Source organism: Martes martes (assembly GCF_963455335.1).
Source record: "Martes martes genome assembly, chromosome: 16".
In the NCBI taxonomy this organism is placed as follows: Eukaryota; Metazoa; Chordata; class Mammalia; order Carnivora; family Mustelidae; genus Martes; species Martes martes.
In genome coordinates this window covers 18,939,066-18,952,399 of record NC_137904.1, presented here as the reverse complement: position 1 = coordinate 18,952,399, position 13,334 = coordinate 18,939,066, and the positions used below count along the sequence as shown (strand labels likewise).

The following is a 13,334-nucleotide window of genomic DNA, read 5'->3' as shown; positions in this document are numbered from 1 at the left end:
ACCACCATCAGCACCTCCTAGTTTTGCCTAGTTCTACTGCTAGTCGAAGAAAGCCCTGGATCTGGGGGTTTCAGGAGATGATTCCATAGTCACTGAGTTTGTGTTACTGGGCCTAACATAGACTCCAGCTCTACAGCCCGTCCTTGTCATCATCTTCCTTCTCACTTATGTAGCTACTGACTGTCTGGGGCAACATCAGCATCCTGGCTGCCAGCCTCGCTGAACCCAAATTCCACAACCCCATGTACTTCTTTCTGCGGAACATGTCCCTGCTGGATGTCGGGTGCATTTGTGCCACTGTCCCTGCCATGCTGAGGTGCTGCATGTCCAAAAACAGAAGCATTCCCTACATGGCCTGCCTCTCCCAGCTTTTCTGCTTCCACCCCCTGGCAGGAGTGGACTGCTTCCTGCTGACAGTCATGGCCTCTGACCTCTACCTGGCCATCTGCCAGCCCCTCACCTACAGCACCCACATGAGCTGGGGAATCCAGCATGCGCTGGCTTGTGGGCATGTCATGTGTCCTTTCCTTCACCAATGCACTGACCCAAAGTGTTGCCTATCCACTCTTAACTTCTGTGACACCCCGCATGTGATCAATCACTTCTATTGTGACCTCCCACAGCTCTTCTGACTCTCCTGCTCCAGTATCCAACTCAACAAGCTGCTGCTTTTTGTAGCAGCAGCCTTCATGGGTGTCCCCTTGGTCTTCATCACTGGGTCCTATGCACACGTGGCAGTGGCAGCCCTAGGAATCAGCTCTGCTGAGGGCAGAAAGAGAGCTTTCTCCACATGTGGCTTCCATCTCAGCATGGTGGGCATATTCTATGGGACAGGTGTCTTCAGCTACATGAGGCTGGGCTCAGTGGAGGCCTCAGACAAGGACAAAGGGATCGGCGTTCTCACTGCTGTCATCAGCACCATGCTGAACCTACTCATCTACAGCCTCCGGAACCTCGATGTGCAGGGGGCCCTGCAGTGGGTTTTCACAGGCAAACAGTCTTCAGAGTGAGATCCCTCCTCTGGCCTTAATGAATGTCATGGTTCTTTATCTTTGCAGCTTCCAAAAGCTATTGTGATGAGTGCAAATGGGAAATGAATATGACGAAATGGGGTTAGAGACTGGCTTAGGAAGGAGAGCACAATAAAGATGACAATAGCTATCACTTATGATATATGACAGGCCTTGTTCTAAGTGACTGACATCTACTAACTCATTTAATCCTCATAACAACCTTACAAGGTAGATACAGATTTACAAATTACAGATTAAGAAACTGAACCTCAGAGAGGTTAAGTAATTTGCCAAAAGTCACACAGCTAATGAACATCAGAGCTGGGATTTGAACCCAGGCAGGCTAAATCTTTACTGCATCTTATTTCAAGGAGGAAGGATATCTGTAAGGGGTGTGTGTGTGGGGGGGGGTGGGAATGGATAACAAAAAGAATTTTAAAAAAAAAGGAAAATCAGGGATGCCTGGGTGGCTCAGTCATTTAAGTGTCTGCCTTCAGCTTGGGTCATGGTCCCAGGGTCCTGGGAGCCTGCTTCTCCCTCTGCCTGCCACTTCCCCTGCTTGTACTCTCTCTCTCTCTCTGACAAATAAATAATTTTTTTTAAAAAAGGGAGAGAAAGAGAGAGAGAGAAAAGGAAAATCAGTTCTATAGGGGAAAAGCTATTTTTTTTAAGATTTTATTTATTTATTTGACAGATAGAGATCACAAGTATGCAGAGAGGCAGGCAGAGACAGAGAGGAGGAAGCAGGCTCCCTGCTGAGCAAAGAGCCCGATGTGGGGCTCGATCCCAGGACTCTGAGATCATGACCCGAGCCGAAGGCAGAGGCTTAACCCACTGAGCCACACAGGTGCCCCGGGAAAAAGCTATTTAAATAAAACAGTAATAGCAATTAAGAAATTTTTGTTCCTTTGACAAATTTATAGTTTGTTCCAGAGCAGCTGGTAGAGGCCGAAGGAATTGCTGGAAAGTAAATTTCAACAAAAAATTAACAAAAAGAAAACAATTTTTAAAAAATCAAGTCTGAGGGAATAGGCCCTGTTTAGAAATATCAGAGAGGTGAGGTAGAATATTTTCATATTCATTTCAACAATACAAAAATTATGTGTAATGGAGAAAGAAGTTCAGCTCATTCGGAAAAATCTTCCTGGCTGAATGGAATCTTCATCATCTCTGATATAAACCTGAAACCAAGCCTTTCTCTCTGTATTGCTTTAAGGGGGAATGCACTTCATTTATTCAATTTACACCTTTAAACAGCTTTTTCCATAATACAATAAAAACATGTGATTATTAAAAAAATTAGAAAGTTCAAAAAGAACAAAATTAAATTTACCCTTAAGTTTGACATTTGGAGATAATCATAATGGACATTAAACATATGATTGTTTAAAAAATTTTCATACTTAATATATATTTGCCAAAGTAGACTTATTCTATACTTAATGTCTATAATCTGCTTTTTTTCAGAATAATGTAAAGGAACATCTTTCCATGATAATAAATACAGATCTTCCTCATCTTTTTCTACGGTTGCATAGTATTCCTTTGAATTAGTGTTTTGTACTCTTTGGGTAAATACCTGGTATTGTGATTGCTGGATCCTAGGATAGTTCTATTTTTAAATTGTTGAGGACCTTCCATACTGTTTTCCACAGTGGCTGCACCAGTTTGCATTTGCACCAACAGTGCAAGAGGGTTCTTTTTTCTCCACATCCTCGCCAACACCTGTTGTTTCTTGTGTTGTTGATTTTAGCCATTCTGACAGGCGTGAGGTGATATCTCATTGTAGTTTTGATTTGTACTTCCCTGATGGTAAGTGATGATAAGCATCTTTTCATGTGTTTGTTGGCTATCTGGGTGTCTTCTTTGGAGAAATGTCTGTTCATGTCATCTGCCATTTTTAAGTTGGATTATTTGTTTTTTGGGTATTGAGTTTTGTAAGTTTTTTATGTATTTTGGATACTAACCCTTTATCTGATATGTCATTTGCAAATATCTTTTCCCATTCTGTACATTGATTTTAGTTTTGTTCATTGTTTCCTTTGCTGTGCAGAAGCTTTTTATTTTGATGCTTTATTTTAGTTTATTTTGCTTTTTCCCCCTAGCCTCAGGAGATATATCTAGTAAGAAGTTCCTATGGCCGATGTCAAAGAGGTTGTTGCCTGTGCTCTCTTCTAGTATTTTTATGGTTTCAGGCTTCACATTTATGTCTTTAATCCATTTTAAATTTATATTTGTGTATGGCATAAGACAGTGGTCCAGTTTCATTTTGTTGCCTGTTGCTGTTCAGTTTTTCCAATACCATTTGTTGAAAAGACTGTGTTTTCCCATCAGTTATTCTTCCCGGCTTTGTCAAAGATTAATTGGCCATATACTTTTGACTCTATTTCTGGTTTTTCTGTTTTGTTCCATTGATCTATGTCTCTATTTTTGTGCCAGTGCCATGCTCTTTTGATTACTATAGCTTCGAAATAGAACTTCAAGTCCAGAAATGTGATGCTTCCCGCTTTGCTTTTCTTTTTCAAGTTTCCATTGGCTATTCAGAGTCTTTCGTGGTTCCATACAAATTTTAGAATTGTTCGTTCTCATTCTATGAAAAATGCTGTTGGTATTTTGATAGGGATTGCATTAAATGTGTGATTGATAGGTATTGCATTAAATGTGTAGGTTGCTTTTAACAATGTTCTTCTGATCCATGAGTATGAAACATCTTTCCATTTTTAAAAATATCTTCTCTAATTTCTTTTATTAGTATTTTATAGTTTTCCAGGAACAAAACTTTCACCTCTTTAGTTAGGTTTATTCCTAGATATCTTATTATTTTTGGCACAGTTGTAAATGGGACTGATTCCTTAATTTTTCTTTCTGCTGTTTCATTATTGGTATATAGAAATAAAACATTGATTTTATATCTTGTGATTTTACTGGATTTGGCTATCAGTTCTAGCAATTTTTTGATGGAGTCTTCTGGGTTCTCTATACAGAGTATCATGTCATCAGCAAATGGTGACTTTTACCTCTTCCTTGCCAATTTGGATGCTTTTTATTTCTTTTTGTTGTCTGATTGCTGTGGCTAGGACTTCCAATACTATGTTGAATAGAAATGGTGAGAGTGGACATCCTTGTCTTGTGTCTTGTTCCTGACCTTAAGGGAAAAGCTTTTAGTTTTCCCCCATTGAGGATGATGTTAGTCTTGCATTTTTCATATATGGCTTTTACGATATTGAGATATGTTCCCTCTAAACCTACTTTGTTGAGTTTTTTTTTTTTTTAAATCATGAATGGATGTTGTACTTTGTCAAACATTTTTCTGCATCTATTGAAATGATTATATGGTCTTATCCTTTCTCTTATTGATGTGATCATTCATGTTGATTGTTTACAACTATTGAACCCAGGAATAAATCCCACTTGATTGTGGTGAATGATTTTTTAATGCATTGTTGGATTCAGTGTGTTAGTATTTTGTTGAGGATTTTCACATCTATGTTTATCAGGGATATTGGCCTGTACTTATCTTTTTTAGTTTTGTCTTTACCTGGTTTTGGTATCAGAATAATACTGGCTCCATAGCATTTTTTGGAATATTTGAGAAGAATATTCTTTTCAATTTTTTTGGAATCATTTGAGAGGAATAGCTATTAACTCTTCTTTAAAGGTTTGGTAGAATTTGCCTGTGAAGCCATCTTGCCCTGGACTTTTGTTTGTTGGGAGTTTTTTGATTACTGATTTAATTTATTTGCTGGTTATCAGTCTGTTCAAATTCTCTATTTCTTTCTGTTTTGGTAGTTTATATGTTTCTTGGAATTTGTTCATTTCTTCCAGGTTGTTCAATTTATTGGCATGTAGCTTTTCATATTATTTTCTTGTAATTGTTTGTATCCTGTAGTGTTGGTTATTTCTCCTCTCTCATTTATGATTTTATTTGAGTGCTTTCTCTTTTTATTTTGTTTTTATTTTTAAAAAAGTTTTTATTTATTTATTTGACAAAGAGAGTGAGAGAAGCAGTAGAGGAAGAGAAGGGAGTGAAGCAGACTCCCTGCTGAGCAGGGAGCTTGATGTAGGACTTGATCCTAGGACCCCGGGAACATGATCTGAGCCAAAGGCAGACACTTAACTGACTGGGTCACCCAGGCACCCCTTTTTTCTTTTTGTATTGATAAGTCTGGCTAGAGATTTGTCAATTTTGTTGATTTTTTCAAGAACTAGCTCCTGGTTTCATTGATCTGTTCTATTTTTATTTTTTAGTTTCTACATCATTTATTTCTAATCTTTATTAGTTCCTTCCTTCTGCTGGCTTAAGGTTCCATTTGTTGTTCTTTTTCTAGCTTTTTTAGGTGTAAGGTTATATTATTTGAGATTTTTCTTGTTTTTGTGATAGATCTGAATTGCTCTATATTTTCTTCTTAGAACTCCTTGTCCTGCATCCCAAAGATTTTGGACTATTTTCATTTTCATTTGTTTCTATGTACGTTTTAAAATTTCTTCTTTTGATTTCCTGGTTGACCTGTTCATTGCTTAGGAACATGTTATTTAACCTCCATGTATTTGTGATTTTTTCTTATGGTTGACTTCTAGTTTCATAACATGTGGTCAGAAAGGATGCATGATATGACTTCAGTCTTCTTCAATTTGTTGACACTGGTTTTGTGGGTTAACATGTGATCTAGTCTAGAGAATGTTCCATGTGCACTTGAAAAGAAAGTGGTTCTAGTGCTTTAGGATGAATATATCTGTTAGTCCGTCTGATGCAGCGTGTCAGCCAAAGCCATTATTTTCTTCTTTATTTTCTGTTTAAGTGATCTGTTCATTGACATAAGTGGGGTGTTAAGATCTCCTGCTATTATTGTATTATTATCAATGAGTTTCTTTATGTTCATTATTAACTGTTTTGTGTATTTGTGTGCTTCTATGTTGGGTACATAAATATTTACAATTTTTATCTTCCTTTTGGATTGTGCTCTTCATATAATGTCCTTCTTTGTCTCTTGTTATAGTCTTTGTTCCAAAGTCATTTTGTTTGAAAAAAGTATGTTATTCTGGCCTTTTTTTTTTTTTTAATATCCATTCACATGATAGATCATTCTCTATCCCCTCACTTTCAATCTTTAGGTCAAAAATGAGTCTCTTATAAGCAGCATTTAGATAAGTCTTCATTCTTTTACCAATTCTGTCACCCTTTGTCTTTTGATTGGGAGCATTTATTCTGTTTACATTCAAAGTAATTATTGATAGTTATGTATCTAGTGCCATTTTATTACTTGTTTTGTGGTTGTTTCTGAAGATTTTCTGTGATCCTTTCTTGTCTCTGTCTTTCATGTTTTGCTGATTTTCTTTAGTGATATATTTGGTTTTCTTTCTCTTTATTCTTTGCATGTTTATTGGTGGCTTTTGATATATGGTTGCATTAGGTTTGTATATAACCTCTTCCGCATGCAACAGTATATATTAAGTTGATGTTCATTTAAATTTGAACCATTCTTTTCATTCTTTTCTCCTCTCCTCTCCATGTTTTACGTATATGTTATTACATTTTATATACTTTGTTGTGAGTTACTTGACTAATTTTTTTACAGAAATATTAATTTTTACTGCTCTTGTGTTTCCTACTTTAATACTATCATTTTTGGTCTCTCTTTCCCACTCAAAGATTCCCCTTTAATATTTATCCCAGGGCTGGCTTAGTCATGAACTGTTTTAGTTTTTGCTTGTATGGGTAACTATATCTCTTCTTCTATTCTGAATGATAGCTTTGTTGGATAGAATATTCTTGGCTGCAGCTTTTTCCCATTCGCAGTGTGTGTGTGTGTGTGTGTGTGTGTGTGTACACATTTAGTTTTATTGTACCAAACATCTCACACACTTTTAATGTCTTTTATTTTTTTATTATTTTTAATTTTTTTAGTTACTTAATTTTTTTATAAACATATAATATATTATTAGCCCCAGGGGTACAGGTCTGTGAATCGCCAGGTTTACACACTTCACAGCACTCAACATAGCACATACCCTTCCCAATGTCCATATCCCCACCACCCTCTCCCTCCCCCCCTCCCCCAGCCCCCCTCAGTTTGTATTGTGACATTAAGAGTCTCTTATGGTTTGTCTCCATTCTGATCCCATCTTGTTTCATTTATTCTTTTCCTACCCCCCAAACTCCCCACGTTGCATCTCCACTTCCTCATATCAGGGAGATCATTTGATAGTTGTCTTTCTCGATTGACTTATTTCGCTAAGCATAATACCCTCTAGTTCCATCCACATCGTCGCAAATGGCAAGATTTCATTTCTTTTGATGACTGCATAGTATTCCATTGTATATATATACCACTTCTTCTTTCTCCATTCATCTGTTGATGGACATCTAGGTTCTTTCCATAGTTTGGCTATTGTGGATATTGCTGCTATAAACATCTGGGTGCACGTGCCCCTTCAGATCACTGCATTTGTATCTTTAGGGTAAATACCCAGTAGTGCAATTACTGGGTCATAAGGTAGCTCTATCTTCAACTTTTTGAGGAATGTCCATGCTGTTTTCCAGAGTGGTTGCACCAGCTTGCATTCTCACCAACAGTGTAGGAGGGTTCCCCTTTCTCTGCATCCTCGCCAGCATCTGTCATTTCTTGACTTGTTAATTTTAGCCATCCTGACTGGTGTGAGGTGGTATCTCATTGTGGTTTTGATTTGTATTTCCCTGATGCCGAGTAATATGGAGCACTTTTTCATGTGTCTGTTGGCCATCTGGATGTCTTCTTTGCAGAAATGTCTGTTCATGTCCTCTGCCCATTTCTTGACTGGATTATTTGTTCTTTGGGTATTGAGTTTGATAAGCTCTTTATAGATTTTGGACACTAGCCCTTTATCTGATATGTCGTTTGCAAATATCTTCTTCCATTCTGTCAGTTGTCTTTTGGTTTTGTTAACTGTTTCCTTTGCTGTGCAAAAGCTTTTCATCTTGGTGAAGTCCCAATACTTCATTTTTGCCCTTGCTTCCCTTGCCTTTGATGATGTTCCTAGGAAGAAGTTGCTGCGGCTGAGGTCGAAGAGGTTGCTGCCTGTGTTCTCCTCAAGGATTTTGATGGATTCCTTTCTCACATTGAGGTCCTTCATCTGTTTTGAGTCTATTTTCATGTGTGGTGTAAGGAAATGGTCCTATTTCATTTTTCTGCATGTGGCTGTCCAATTTTCCCAACACCATTTGTTGAAGAGACTGTCTTTTTTCCACTGGACATTCTTTCCTGCTTTGTCGAACATTAGTTGACCATAGAGTTGAGGGTCCATTTCTGAGCTCTCTATTCTGTTCCATTGATCTATGTGTCCGTTTTTGTGCCAGTACCATACTGTCTTGATGATGACTGCTTTGTAATAGAGCTTGAAGTCTGGAATTGTGATGCCACCAACTTTGGCTTTCTTTTTCAATATTCCTTTGGCTATTCGAGGTCTTTTCTGGTTCCATATAAACTTTAGGATTATTTGTTCCATTTCTTTGAAAAAAATGGATGGGATTTTGATAGGGATTGCATTAAATGTGTAGATTGCTTTAGGTAGAATAGACATTTTCACAATATTTGTTCTTCCAATCCATGAGCATGGAACTTTTTTCCATTTCTTTGTGTCTTCCTCAATTCTTTCATGAGTATTTTATACTTTTCTGAGTACAGATTCTTTGCCCCTTTGGTTAGGTTTATTCCTAGGTATCTTATGGTTTTGGGTGCAATTGTAAATGGGATTGACTCCTTAATTTCTCTTTCTTCTGTCTTGTTGTTGGTGTAAAGAAATGCAACTGATTTCTGTGCATTGATTTTATATCCTGACACTTCACTGAATTCCTGTATAAGTTCTAGCAGGTTTGGAGTGGAGTTTTTTGGGTTTTCCACATATAGCATCATATCATCTGCAAAGAGTGAGAGTTTGACTTCTTCTTTGCCAATTTGGATGCCTTTAATTTCTTTTTGTTGTCTGATTGCTGAGGCTAGGACTTCTAGTACTATGTTGAACAGCAGTGGTGATAACGGACATCCCTGCTGTGTTCCTGACCTTAGCGGAAAAGCTTTCAGTTTTTCTCCATTGAGAATGATATTTGCGGTGGGTTTTTCATAGATGGCTTTGATAATATTGAGGTATGTGCCTTCTATCCCTACACTTTGAAGAGTTTTAATCAGGAAGGGATGCTGCACTTTGTCAAATGCTTTTTCAGCATCTATTGAGAGTATCATATGGTCCTTACTCTTTCTTTTATTAATGTATTGTATCACATTGATGGATTTGCAGATGTTGAACCAACCTTGCAGCCCTGGAATAAATCCCACTTGGTCGTGGTGAATAATCCTTTTAATGTACTGTTGGATCCTATTGGCTAGTGTTTTGGTGAGAATTTTCACATCTGTGTTCATCAAGGATATTGGTCTGTAATTCTCTTTTTTGATGGGACCCTCGTCTGGTTTTGGGATAAAGGTGATGCTGGCCTCATAGAATGAGTATGGAAGTTTTCCTTCCATTTCTATTTTTTGGAACAGTTTCAGGAGAATAGGAATTAATTCTTCTTTAAATGTTTGATAGAATTCCCCTGGGAAGCTGTCTGGCCCTGGACTTTTGTTTGTTTGGAGATTTTTGATGACTGTTTCAATCTCTTTACTGATTATGTTCCGATTTTCTGTTTCTTACCAGTTCACTTTTGGTAGTTTATATGTCTCTAGGAATGCATCCATTTCTTCCAGATTGTCAAATTTGCTGCATATACTTGCTCATAGTATGTTCTTATAATTGTTTGTATTTCTTTGGTGTTGGTTGTGATCTCTCCTCTTTCATTCATGATTTTATTTACTTGGGTTCTTTCTCTTTTCTTTTTGATAAGTCTGGTCAGGGTTTTATCAATCTAATTAATTCTTTCAAAGAACCATCTCCTAGTTTTGTTGATTTGTTCTATGGTTCTATTGGTTTCTATTTCATTGATTTCTGCTCTGATCTTTATGATTTCTCTTCTCCTGCTGGGTTTAGGCTTTCTTTGTTGTTCTTTCTCCAGCTCCTTTAGGTGTAGGGTTAGGTTGTGTTTTTGAGACCTTTCTTGTTTCTTGAGAAAGGCTTGTACCGCTATATATTTTCCTCTCAGGACTGCCTTTGCTGTGTCCCACAGATTTTGAACCGTTGTGTTTTCATTATCATTTGTTTCCATGAATTTTTTCAATTCTTCTTTAATTTCCTGGTTGACCCATTCATTCTTTAGAAGGATGCTGTTTAGTCTCCATGTATTTGCGTTCTTTCCAAATTTCCTCTTGTGATTGAGTTCTAGCTTCAGGGCATTGTCATCTGAAAATATGCAGGGAATGATCCCAAACTTTTGATACTGGTTGAGACTTGATTTATGACCCAGGATGTGATCTATTCTGGAGAATGTTCCATGTGCACTAGGGAAGAATGTGTATTCTGTTATTTTGGGATGGAATGTTCTGAATATATCTGTGATGTCCATCTGGTCCAGTGTGTCATTTAAGGCCTTTATTTCCTTGTTGATCTTTTGCTTAGCTGATCTGTCCATTTCAGTGAGGGGAGTTTTATAGTCCCCTACTATTATTGTATTATTGTCGATGTATTTCTTTGACTTTTTTATTAATTATTTTATGTAGTTGGCTGCTCTCATGTTAGGGACATAGATATTTAAAATTGTTAGGTCTTCTTCTTGGGCAGACCCTTTGAGTATGATATAGTGTCCTTCCTCATCTCTTATAGTCTTTGGCTTAGAATCTAATTGATCTGATATAAGGATTGCCACCCCAGCTTTCTTTTGATGTCCATTGGCATGGTACATTGTTTTCAACCCCCTCACTTTAAATCTGGAGGTGTCTTTGGGTCTAAAATGAGTTTCTTATAGACAGCATATTGATGGGTTTTGTTTTTTTATCCATTCTGATACCCTGTGCCTTTTGATTGGGGCATTTAACCCATTTACATTCCGGGTAACTATTGAGAGATATGAATTTAGTGCCATTGTATTGCCCGTAAGGTGACTGTTACTGTATATTGTCTCTGTTCCTTTCTGATCTACTACTTTTAGGGTCTCTTTGCTTAGAGGACCCTCTTCAATATTTCCTGTAGAGCTGGTTAGGTGTTTGCAAATTCTTTCAGTTTTTGTTTGTCCTGAAAGCTTTTTATCTCTCCTTCTATTTTCAGTGATAGCCTAGATGGATATAGTATTCTTGGCTGCATGTTTTAATGTCTTTTAAACTGAGCATCATCTTTCCTTTCCAGTGAAAGAAAAAATAAATTTAAAAATAAACAGGAACTGGGAACCTGGGTGGCTCAGTGGGTTAAAGCCTCTGCTTTCGGCTCGGGTCATGATCCCAGGGTCCTGGGATCGAGTCCCGCATAGGGCTCTCTGCTCAGTGGGGAGCCTGCTTCCTCTTCTCTCGCTGCCTGCCTCTCTGCCTACTTGTGATCTCTGTCTGTCAAATAAATAAATAAAATCTTTTAAAAAAAATAAACAGGAACAAAATTACAATAGAGAATGTCAATGCCAAATAAGATCCTATAGGTTCTGCTGATTCTCCCATCAAATGGCAGGGCTCATGTCATCATTGGGAGGGAATTTTATTTAAAAATTACCTTCTTAAATGCAAGGATGTTCATTAAACATCACAAGTAAACATGCCAAAGGAAAAGTCATATCGTCAAAATGCCTACTTAACCACCCAGACATCTCAAACCCACCCTTTGGTGATGTTCTATAACCTCATTTTTTAAAGTTTTTTTTTTCTTTTAAACAAGAGTAATTAGACAGATACATGTTGGTAAATGCCAACTGTCCGTTATCACATAGAGACACAGTATAATAATCTCTAAGCCCAATGTACAGAGAAAAGATGAAAAGCTAGAATTCTATGTACTACTATATTGGGGCCTAGAACTCTAACAGCTGGAGAGCTGTCAGCATAGTTAAGGAAGCAGAATAATTTTCTTTTTTCCCACAGAGCATGGTGGTGTAGATTCCATAAAGATTTGTTGAGACAGGAAGGAATAAAAATTAATTTGGAAAAGAAAGGGGTAGAGATTCTTTTCCCACTGTATTCTGCTCAAAGGTATTCCTCTCTCCCATAAGTTGAGAGCCATGGTATAAAGGAAGAGTGAAAAGACTTCAAAATAGGGCAATGAACATAAGAATGGGAGGGGAAAAGACTGAAACTTGCCTCCAGGGACTGGAGAAAATGAAAAAGTAAGGTTGGAATCCATCAGTGTTCCTTTAGTCATCTTCTCTTCATCTTCCTCTCCTTCCTTTCCCTCATCCTCATCTTCATCTCTTCACCTTCATGCTCACCTCCTTCTTCATTGATATCTTCCAATCCTTTTTCTCCATCATCTTCTTCATCATCATCTTCTCCTTCACCTTCTTCATCCATATTGGGAACTAAGTAGTACTGTAATGGATTTGGCTAAATATCATCTTTGATGATCTCTCCTAACTCATCTGTACCTGCATCAGAATGGTCAGTAAATCAGACGAAGAATATCTCTGGTTCTTTATGCTCTTTCTTCTAGTTTTATTCTGCATTTTACTTGAACATTTCATCAACCCCTCTCCAGATTTCTATTTGATTTCAGTGGACTTTGAAGACAGATCATCATTGTCATTCAGATGACATTCGTTGGAGAGAACTTTACTTTCAAAGGAAGAGTATCCATCAAATTAAAATCTATTCTGTAACCTGATTTAATATCTTCAAATTCTGTCACTTCAACTTTTGTCAAATAATGCAGCACCTCTTTATCCTCCTCCCCAGGCAGTGTAGACACTAGTAGATAATTGACAAATGTTACCCCCAAATTTGGCATTTTAGGCAATCAATTACAACTCCTGAAGGAATCATTGGTGGAGTTTGTTATATCACTGTTCTACCTTCAAAAATCTCCTCACTGGCTTATTCATTAAGTCTGTCTATTTCATCTTGTACTTCATCTATATGTTAAATTGCTTCTTGCTGTTTTTTTCTCCCTCTGGCAAGTGCTCAGATGTTGATATCTCCTTTGGCTTGGGGGCAAGAGGCAATCTTGGTTTCTTTGTTTGGGGCAGGAGTGAACAATGGCATTTGGGGGCCATGCTGTGAGGATAGTCCACAAAATAAGGGCAGATGCATGTATGGAAGAAGTTCTGATTACTCTCCAACTCAGCATTTGGAATGTATCATACCACTCTCTTCTGGCTTGCAAGGTTTCTATTGAAAAATCTCCTACTAGATTTATGGGTTTTCCCTACCAAGTCAATGACTTCTTTTGTCTTGCTGCTTTCAAGATTTTTTTCTTTATCACTATATTTTGTGAATTTATTTACAA

At 37.5% G+C, this 13,334-nt stretch overlaps 2 pseudogenes across 2 annotated transcripts in view; one reads left to right on the top strand and one right to left on the bottom strand.

The window, feature by feature from the left end:
- The window catches only part of LOC308357138 (olfactory receptor 3A3-like), a 36,734-nt pseudogene extending 35,724 nt beyond the window's left edge, over positions 1 to 1,010 (top strand). Inside the window, exon 2 of the transcript in view lies at positions 174 to 1,010. The product of the transcript in view is annotated as an olfactory receptor 3A3-like (transcript). The remainder of the gene's footprint in view (positions 1 to 173) is intronic.
- Positions 1,011 to 2,139: 1,129 nt separating this feature from the next.
- LOC308357137 (protein SET-like) lies at positions 2,140 to 12,964 on the bottom strand (annotated as a pseudogene). Its single transcript has 2 exons — positions 12,194 to 12,964; positions 2,140 to 2,222 (listed from the first exon to the last, which is right to left on the bottom strand). The product of its transcript is annotated as a protein SET-like (transcript).
- Between the last annotated feature and the right edge of the window lie 370 nt (positions 12,965 to 13,334).